Source organism: Mandrillus leucophaeus, unplaced genomic scaffold, assembly GCF_000951045.1.
Source record: "Mandrillus leucophaeus isolate KB7577 unplaced genomic scaffold, Mleu.le_1.0 Scaffold132, whole genome shotgun sequence".
In the NCBI taxonomy this organism is placed as follows: Eukaryota; Metazoa; Chordata; class Mammalia; order Primates; family Cercopithecidae; genus Mandrillus; species Mandrillus leucophaeus.
The window spans coordinates 4,401,806-4,411,581 of NW_012101277.1; positions in this window are offsets into that span (position 1 = coordinate 4,401,806).

The following is a 9,776-nucleotide window of genomic DNA, read 5'->3' on the forward strand; positions in this document are numbered from 1 at the left end:
AATGCTCTGTGAATATCTTGTTATGTTCATTTGGTATAGAAGTCAACTTAAGCCCAATATTTCTTTGTTAATTTTCTATTTTAACAATCTTTCTAGTGTTGTGAGTCAGCTGTTGACATCTTCTATTATTATTGTATTACTGTCGGTTTTTTGTTACGTCTAGTTTTAGGAATCTGAGTGCTCTGGTGTTGGATACGTATATATACTTAATGTTCTTATAGCCCATTGTTAAATTGATTCCTTTATTATTGTGTTATGAGCTTCTTTGTCTTTTTTTTACTTTTTTTTTAATTTGAAGTCAGCTTCATCTGATATAAGTATAGCTACTTCTTGCTTTTGGTTTTCATTTGTGTGGAATATATTTTTCCTTTTCTTATCCCTCCATCTGTAATTGTCTACCAGAAAAGTAAGTTTCTGTTAAGCAGCATATAGTCACTTCATGTTTTTTAATCCATTCTGGTAATCTATATCTTAAAGTAAAGCATTTAACCCATTTACCTTTGAAGTTAATATCGATATGTAAAGTTTCATTTCTCTCATAATATTAGTTGCTCTCTAATTTTTTGTTGTAATTTTTTGATTTTTTGTTTTTCCTCTGTTTATAGTTTGGTGGATTTGACATGTTACCATTTGATTTGTTTATCTTTCTCCTTTGTATGATTGTTTTACGAGACCTGTATTAGTTTTATGTGTTTTTATGATGGTGAATATCAACCTTTAGTTTCCTAGTTTAGAACTTTTTGAGCAGTTCTAGTAGGGCCTGTCTAGTGGTGATGAATTGCCTTAGCTAAATCATGTGTAAAATATAATCACAAAAATATTCACCTAGTTAGATATTCATTAGTTAATCTCAGTGGAAACAAAGGTTATTCAAACTTGGTGGAAACCAAGGCTCTAGAAATCAAGTACGGAATGGATCCATTTATAGAATTGACTTTGATAAATGATGTCTGACACAGTAAACATAGTTAAGTATCCAGGTGGGCTGTTTTTGCTTAAAAGATTTCCTTTAAATATACACATGATAATTTTTTTAATCTCTAGGTTTTCCCTTAGAAAATGAAATACATTGTTTACTGCAGGTCTAGAAATTCTGAGGAGAAAATAAGAGTAATTTTTTTTAAGGCCTGGTTGAACTAACCCAAGAAAACTTAAAGAAAAGAAAAAACAAAAAAAGCAAAGCCTTCCCAATTTTACTTTAAAAAACCCCCAAAACCGGGTTTAATCCGCCAACAAGGGTAAAAGAAAAAAAAAAAAAATCCACTTTATTAACAAACTGCAAGTTTTTGCTAAATTTTATTGTCCAAATGTAAAAATGAAATAGAAATGAATTAGGGGGTTACTTCAGCAACATGTAATGCGAAGCTCCTGACCCACCATCCACCCAGAGAAAAATCAAATAAACCTCTATTCATGAATCAGTTTTCTTTGAGAGAAAGAGAGAGACCAATTGGGAGACTCCTACACACTAGCAACTGAGAAAATATCCATGATGCATAAGTAGAAAAATCTGAGGAACACTCAGATACTGCCTTTGCCCTATGCAATGCACCATAAAATCAGGAAAGGAATCTCTAACATCCAATTTCTCCCTGTGGAGAAGAAAGTTTGAATCTTATATATACCACCCAAATTCTAAGATTTCCCACCTGTTTCCATTCTCCTTTGCTGCCAATATCCAGCTCTGGAAGCAGAGGTGATTAGACATATATGAGCCTTTACAGAACACAGAAAAAACAGTGATGATTTTCCATGGGTGTGCATGTACTTTCAGAGACTTCATTACCCAGTAACAGAACAAACAAACAAACAAAAATAAACAACAACAACAAAGTCAACCAAACCAACAACAACAACAACAAATTGGGCTTGAAAAGTCACAGTCCCTGCCAGTCACAGTGGTTCCTGTCTGTCCTCCCAGTACTTTGGGAGGCTGAGGCTTAAGGCTAGGAGTTTGAGATCAGCCTGAGCAACATAAGATGCTGTCTTTTCCAAAAAATAAAATTAAAAAGTAACCCAGGTGTGGTGCACATGCCTGTAGTCCCAGCTACTTGGGAGGTTGAAGCAGGACAATTGCTTGAACCCAGGAAATTGAGGCTTCAGTGAGCTATGATTGTGTCACTGCACTCTAGCGTGGACAACAGAGTTAGACCTTTTCTCTAAACAAATAAAAATTTTAAAATTCACAGTCCCCTCTTTCCAAATGGAAGGGACATGGTCTTCACTGGCTACTTGGCTTTTCTCTCCAGAAGAACCTATGGCACACACTTTTGTCTTGGCCTCTAACACATTTACACAGGAAAGGTAATGGGAAAAGCAAACAATAGCTTTCTTGGCAGCCAGAGTCAGAGTTTGGCATTTCACAAGTCTTTCCTTCAGCTCTCTCCAGTGATAAATCTAGGTGTACCCATTCGTCCCAGAAGGAGTTTGACCATGTATCAATTGGCACATTTTTAATAATGCCCACCCAAGGGATTATCTCCTTAATGTCCTATCACTTGTAGTTGATGGTGCTTTGCATTTTGGAGTGTCCCTAAAATACAGAAAGGAGAGATGGATTTACAATGGACTTGCTTCCAGCAACTATCTTCCCAGGATCAGAGGGTATAGCCTGAATGTAAACACAGCATTTTCCACAGATCCTTTCCCTAGCTTAGTGCAGAAACAGTGGGAGATAAACATCTATACTCAGCTTCATTATGAGGCTAAAAGAAACTGGAACACATCTCCAACACAGCAACCATTCCAACTACATCTATAGAGTCTCATTCCTATCTCACTGGTCTCGAAGTGCTGACAGGATGCGGCACACACTAAGCTTCAGGGGACCACTGAAAACATAGACAGTAGTCTAGTAAAAGACAAATATTTGAGAGGCACCTTAAAAATCTCTCATCAGACATATTGGTAAGATCCTTCCTTACACGAGGCCAGTCTAACAAGACTTGGAGACAAGGTTTAGATCTCCTAAAACCAACACAAGCTAAGTCATGATATATGATATACCCAACAGAGGATTCAAAATAGTAGTCATAAAGATGCTTTCTGAGGTAAGCAGAACAATGCAAGAGCAAACAGAATTTCAACAAAGAGATAGAAAGTGTAAAAAGTACAAAACAGAAGTCAAAGAGTTAAAGAATACTATGACTGAACTAAAATATTCACCTGAGGAGTTCAGTAGAAGACTGGATCAAAAAGAAGGAAGAATTAGTGAACTTGAACACAAGTTACCATAAATCAAACAAATCTGAAGAGTAAAAATGAAAACAAAGAAAATGATTCAGGATAATTTAAGAAACTTATGGGACACTATCAAGCATAACAACATTTGCATTATAGGTGTATGAGGAGAAAAGACAGAAAATATATTTAATGAAATAGTGGCAGAAAAATTTCTAAGCCTAGGGAAGGAAATAGAAATTAGATGCAGAAAGCTCAAAGGGTGTAAATTAAGTTAAAAAACCAAACAAATCAACACTAAGACACATTAAAATCAAATTGTCAAAAATTGAATACTGAGAAAGCTCAAAGCAGCAACATAAAAGTGAATTGTTACATACAAAGAAACTGCTATAAGAATATGAGTGAATTTTCCAGCAGAAACTCCATATACCAAAAAGGAGTGGGATAATATATTTAAAATCATGCAAGAAAATAATACCAACCATGAACACTATATTCAGCAATACTCTCTTTAAAAAATGAGGGGGTAATACTTTCTCAAATGAACAAAAGTTGAGAGAGTTTGTCACCACTAGATCTGCCTAACAAGAAATGCTAAAGGACATTCATCAAGTCAAAGGAAGAAGATGGTAATTCGTAACATGAAAACACATGAAAACAAAAAATTCACTGGTAAAACTAAGGACAATTTTAAATGCAAACACTCTAAAACAAATGGCAGTGGGTAAACCCATTATATCTTTAGTATAAAGTTTAAAAGCTAAAACTATTAAAAACAGCTAAAATTGCAATAATTTGTTAAATATATATATTATTTTAATAGTGTAAAAGGTGACATCAAAACATAAAACATATCTATAAATCCACAAGAAAATATCCAAATAACCATTTTTTTAAATGAGAATAGTATTTAAATGGAAACTACCCCAAAGAAGATATATAAGTGGCCAAAAAGTATGTTAAAAGATGCTCAACATCAGTAATCATTAAGGAAATAAAGTCAATACTAAAATAAGATACCACTCACCTCACACCCATTAGGATGGTTTGGCAAGGACAGTAGAGAAACATTGGAACACTTGCATGCTGTTGTTGAGAATATAAAATGATACATGCACTATAGAAACAGCATAGAAATAATTTTAAAAATTAATAATAGAAATGCCATTTTATTCAGCAATCCCACTTCTGGCTAAAGATCCAAAGGAATTAAAATTAGAGTCTTGAAGAGATCTGTACTCCATTTTCATTATTCACAACAGCCAAGACATGGAAGCAACCTAAATGTCTATTAAACTGATGAATGAGTGGAGAAATCAAATATGTTATACACATGCAATGGAATATTATTCAGCGTTTAAAATGAAAGAAATTTTCTCATATTTCAACATGGTTGAAACTTGAGAACATTTACTACGTGAAATAAACCAGTTACAAAAGGACAAATACAGAAGAATTCCACTTATATAAAATTACAAATATAAACTCTTACAAACTGAAAGTATAATAGTGGTTGTCAATGGCTAGTGGCAGAGAAATGGGAAACTACTGTTCAAGTTCCCATAGAGTTTGAATTTTGCAAAATTAGAGATATATTGCACAACAATGTGCAACATAAATTAACAATGCACTATTGGACACTCAGAAATGGCTAAGATTATAAATGTTATGTTATTTTTTTATCACAATAGAAATCTAAAAGATTATAATCATAAATAAACTCAATTAATGTACAGTAAGGTGGAAGAAATAAAGAGAGCAAAGAACAGATAGGACAAGTAGGAAGAGCTAGATTTAGACAAAACCACTTGGATAATCACAATGAATATAAATCACAACCTATGCTAAAAACCAGAGATTCATTGCCAACTTGGAATAAAAAGCATTATATATATATACACACACATACATACACACACGCAAACACACACACACACACACACACACACACACAGTCATGTTTGGAGGTCTTGGGTGGTCCTAGTTAACCAGCTTGCCCAGAAGCAACTTCTCCCTTTTAGTCCAATTCATATCAGAGATGAGTCTTAGGTACCTTCCAATACTCAGTTTATTGTGGTAGCATTTCTACAAGGTAGAAAGTGTGAGCAGGCCAGTGTCATGGGACAGATATAGACAGGGCACCAGGTAACCGACTCACAGGCAGGACCTCTTACTGGAGATTATTTTTAGAGTTTCCGAGATTCTTTCCTCTTTCTTATATCTATATTCAGTACTGATCAGTTAGCAGGTGTTTGTTGTTGTTGTTGTTGTTTCTTTTCTTTCTTTTTTTTTTTTTTTTTAACAAAGGGTGTTTAAGCTATTCTTGTAAGGGTAAGATTTGCTTTAAGGTTTCTTAGGGTTGCATCTGTGCTGAGGTGGATTGTTTCCTGAAAATCCATAGGCTAGGTTGCATCAAACTGCTAAGTGATATGTAGTATCAGCTCTGTGAGACACTTGAGTAGACCTTATAACTATCATTCATCTTATAGCCATGATATGTTTCCTCTAGTAAACTATACACATACACATACACTACTCACGAGAAACCCACTTTAAGTACAGAGACAATGAGGTAAAGGATGGAGAACATTACACCATATCATTATGAGGTGAACTGTTTTCCTCATAAAGATACGTTGTACTAATGCCTAATACCTCAGAATGTAAACCAATTTAAAAATAAGGTCAATGAGAATGTAATTATTTTATTTTATTTTATTTTTATTTATTTACTTTTTTGAGATGGAGTCTTGCTTTGTTGCCAGGCTGGTGTGTAGTGTTGTGATCTATGCTCACTGCAACCTCTACCTCCCTGATTCAAGCAATTCCCCTGCCTCAGTCTCCAGAACAGCTGGGATTACAGGCACATGCCACCACGCCCAGATAATTTTTTTGTATTTTTAGTAGAGACAGAGTTTCACCATGTTGGCTAGACTGGTCTCGAACTCCTGATCTCAAGCAATCCACCCGCCTCAGTCTCCCAAAATGCTGGCATTAAAGGCAGGAGCCAACACTAGCGGCCGAGAATGTAATTATTTAAGTCAAGATCAGGTTACACTGGAGTTGGTGGGGTGTTAATCCAATATGACTGATATGCTTCTTAGAAGAGGAAAAGAGGCTCCACCTCTTTTATAATAGCATTCATGCCATTCATAAGGGAGGTCTTCCCTCATTAGCTAATCACCTGCCAGAAGGCCCTTCCTCCTAATACAATTGCATTGCGATTAGGTTTCAGCACAAACATTCAACCTATAGCAATATGTATGTTTATATTTTTATTTAATGTTCATTATTAGTATATAGAATCTCCACTAATTTTCATGTGCTACTTTTGTATACTAAAACTACCAAATTTGTATATCGGTTCTAACATTTTTTTTTTTTCTTTTTTTCAGTGGAATCTTTATAGAATGCTTCACATAGCATTCTCCCTATTCTCTCACTTAGGGAGAATACTATGTAAAGAAGGAGGCAGAAGCTGGAGTTATGCTATCCCTACATGTCAAGGAATGCCTGGAGTACCAGAAGCCAAAAGAAGCAAGTAAAAATATTTCCTACAGGCTTCAGAGAAAGTATTCTTCCTCTAACACCTTGATTCCAGATTTCTATCTTTTAAACAGTAAGAGAGTAAATTTTTGTTATTTTTAGCCGCCCTGTTTGTTATACTTCACGATGCCATTCCTAGGCAACTAATATAAATTTAAACACTTGATGAAAGTTTGACTGGCTTTATAATTATCAAAATAAATTTCAGAGCAAGGTGTATACACACACATATTGCTATGGTTTGAATGTTTGTGTTGAAACCTAATCCCAATGCAATAGCGTTAGGAAGTGGGGCTTTTTAGCAAATGAGTAGGCAATGAGGGAGGAGTGCCCTTATGAATGGGATTAATGCTATTATAAAGGTTTCCCAGAGAGCAACCCTACCACTTCCATCAAGTGGGGGCACCAGGAAGAAGGTGCTGACACCAGACAGAAAGGGGCTGTCACCAGACACTGAATCTGCTGGTGCATTGGTCTTGGACTTCTCAACTTTGAGAACTATGAGAAATAAATTTCTGTTATTCATAAGTCACTCAGTGCATGGTATTTTTTATAGCAGCCCAAATGAACTAAGGCACATGCACAAACACACATACATATGTACTTTGCTCTAAAACTTTATATATACATATACTATTTTGAACTGGATATATATACACACACACATATATATATGTCATTTTATATTGATAAAATGGTCAATTAATCGAGAGTCCAAACAATCTTAAATGTCCCTACACTTAATAGCTTTCAAATGTATGAAGGGTAAACTCAATAAACTTCAAGGAGCAATAGACAAATTTACAAGTATATTTCAGCATTGAAACATCCATCCCCCAGGTAGCTTATAAAACAAGTAGACCAAAAATAGCAAGAACACGGACTTGAATAATACTTGAATAAACCATGTTGACCTAAATGGCATTTATAGAACATTCCAAGAAACAACAGAGTACACATTTACATGCATTTGGATCATCTACCAAGATAGTCTATATTATGGTCCATCAAATAAGGAAAGCAATACATTTAAAATATCTCAAGTAACCCAAAGCATGTTCCCTAAACACAGGGGATTTAATTTAGAAGTCTGTAACAGAAAGATATCTGGAAAACTTCCAAACTTACAAAAGCCAAATAACACTTCTAAATAACCCATGGGTCAAGAAAACGTTAAAAGGGACATTAGAAAGTATTTTAAACTTAATAAAATGGAAGAGACATCATAACAAGTTTCATGTACAAATAAGGTGATACACAGAAAAAAATTTAGAGTGCCAAACACTTATATCATAAAAGACAACATATCAACAAAAGCCCCTGAACTTTGACCCATACCTCACCATATGCAAAAATTGACTCAGTAATTGTCTTAAATTTAAATTTAAAACTAAAACTATAGAACTTCTAGAAAAAAATAAAATCCTTAAGAATGTGGGTTATGCAAAGTTTTTTATATTTAACAACAAGTACATAATTTATAAAATAAAAACATTGTAAATTGTGCTTCATCAAATGTAAACTTTTCAGCACTTCAAAAAGCACTGATAAGACAATGAAAAGACAAGTTATAGACTGAGAGAAAATATTTGCAAATCTTGTATGTGATGAAAGTCTTATAACAGAACTATATAAAGAACTGTCAATACTCAATAAGAGATTAACCCAATAAAAACTGGGCAACATGTCTGAATAGATACTTCACCAAAAATATCCAAGTGGCAACCTAGATTATGAACTACCAAATATACAGAGGACAATAATAATGCTTAACAGTCCCATGGCATGTGGCCATTTATTACAGAAGTTAATGCAGGTAATGTTAAGGAATGAAAGCATTTACTTACTTTTATTAAAGACTCCAACTTGTTAACTTTAGTATTTGTGACCTTGTGGCATCTTTCCAGAAATAGGCTCAAATTCATTTGTTATTTTAATTCTAATAACATGTTAATTTGATTTCAAAATGGCTTGATCTTAAGCATTCTATTATATTTGTACTGTTGTATTTTATGTCTCACCTTGTGTGAAATGAATCTTTGCCTTTTTAAAAGAATGTTTTTAGAGACAGGGTGTCACTGTGATGCCCAGGCTGGTTTCAAACTCCTGAACTCAAGGGATCCACCTGTCTCAGCCTCCGAAAGTGCTGGGATTGTAGCCATGAGCCACCACACCAAGCCAAATCTTTATCTTTGTGTGTTCCTCACTAGCTAAGGAAAAAGCAAGGCTTTATAAACTGGCCCATGTTATTTTCCACATAAAGTTCTCACTTCCTTCATTTCTGTTTCATTATTCCTAAAATCCCTTTAAAAAGCCTACAATTGATTATTTGAAATAATCATATGTAAACTTTCCTCACATGTACCACTAAACTTACTGAGTATATAAATTAGGGTAGGCATTTTGACATTACTGTAGATTGGCTGTAATCGCCATCATCGCAATGATGCCCAAGTTTGGTGTATCTTTTTTGGATTAACATGAATTTCCTTCTTTTTGTATATCTCTTTTGAAATTTGCACTCACTGCAGAAGAATGATTTCTTTTTAACTGAGAGGACTATTTTTTATTCAAAGACATTAAAGTATACATAGATAGAATTATTTTTTTCTTTAAGATTCAGCATTATGAATTTCTGTTTTTTCAAAAAAAAGGAAAAATTCACACTTCCAGTTGGCTCTCAATTATGTTGAACAAATTATAACTTGATTATTCCGTAGTAAGATATCATCATATAATCACAATTATTCTTATTATAATCACTATAATCACTACCATGACCACCATGATCACCATCATCTTCCTCCTCCTCATGATCATCTAATAATACTTACATAAAACTGAAAAAGAGTTCTCTTATCCAAGTGATAATAGTATATCTAGAATTATATTTCCCTTAAAAACATCTTGAACTCCTCAAATAACTGTTTACATTAAAAACATCTGCTCATTTACCCATAACCATTTAAAACATCATTTCCTTAGTGAAGCCTTTTCTGATTTCCTCAGGTTTTTATGAATTTCAAATTCCATAAGCCTCTGATTCT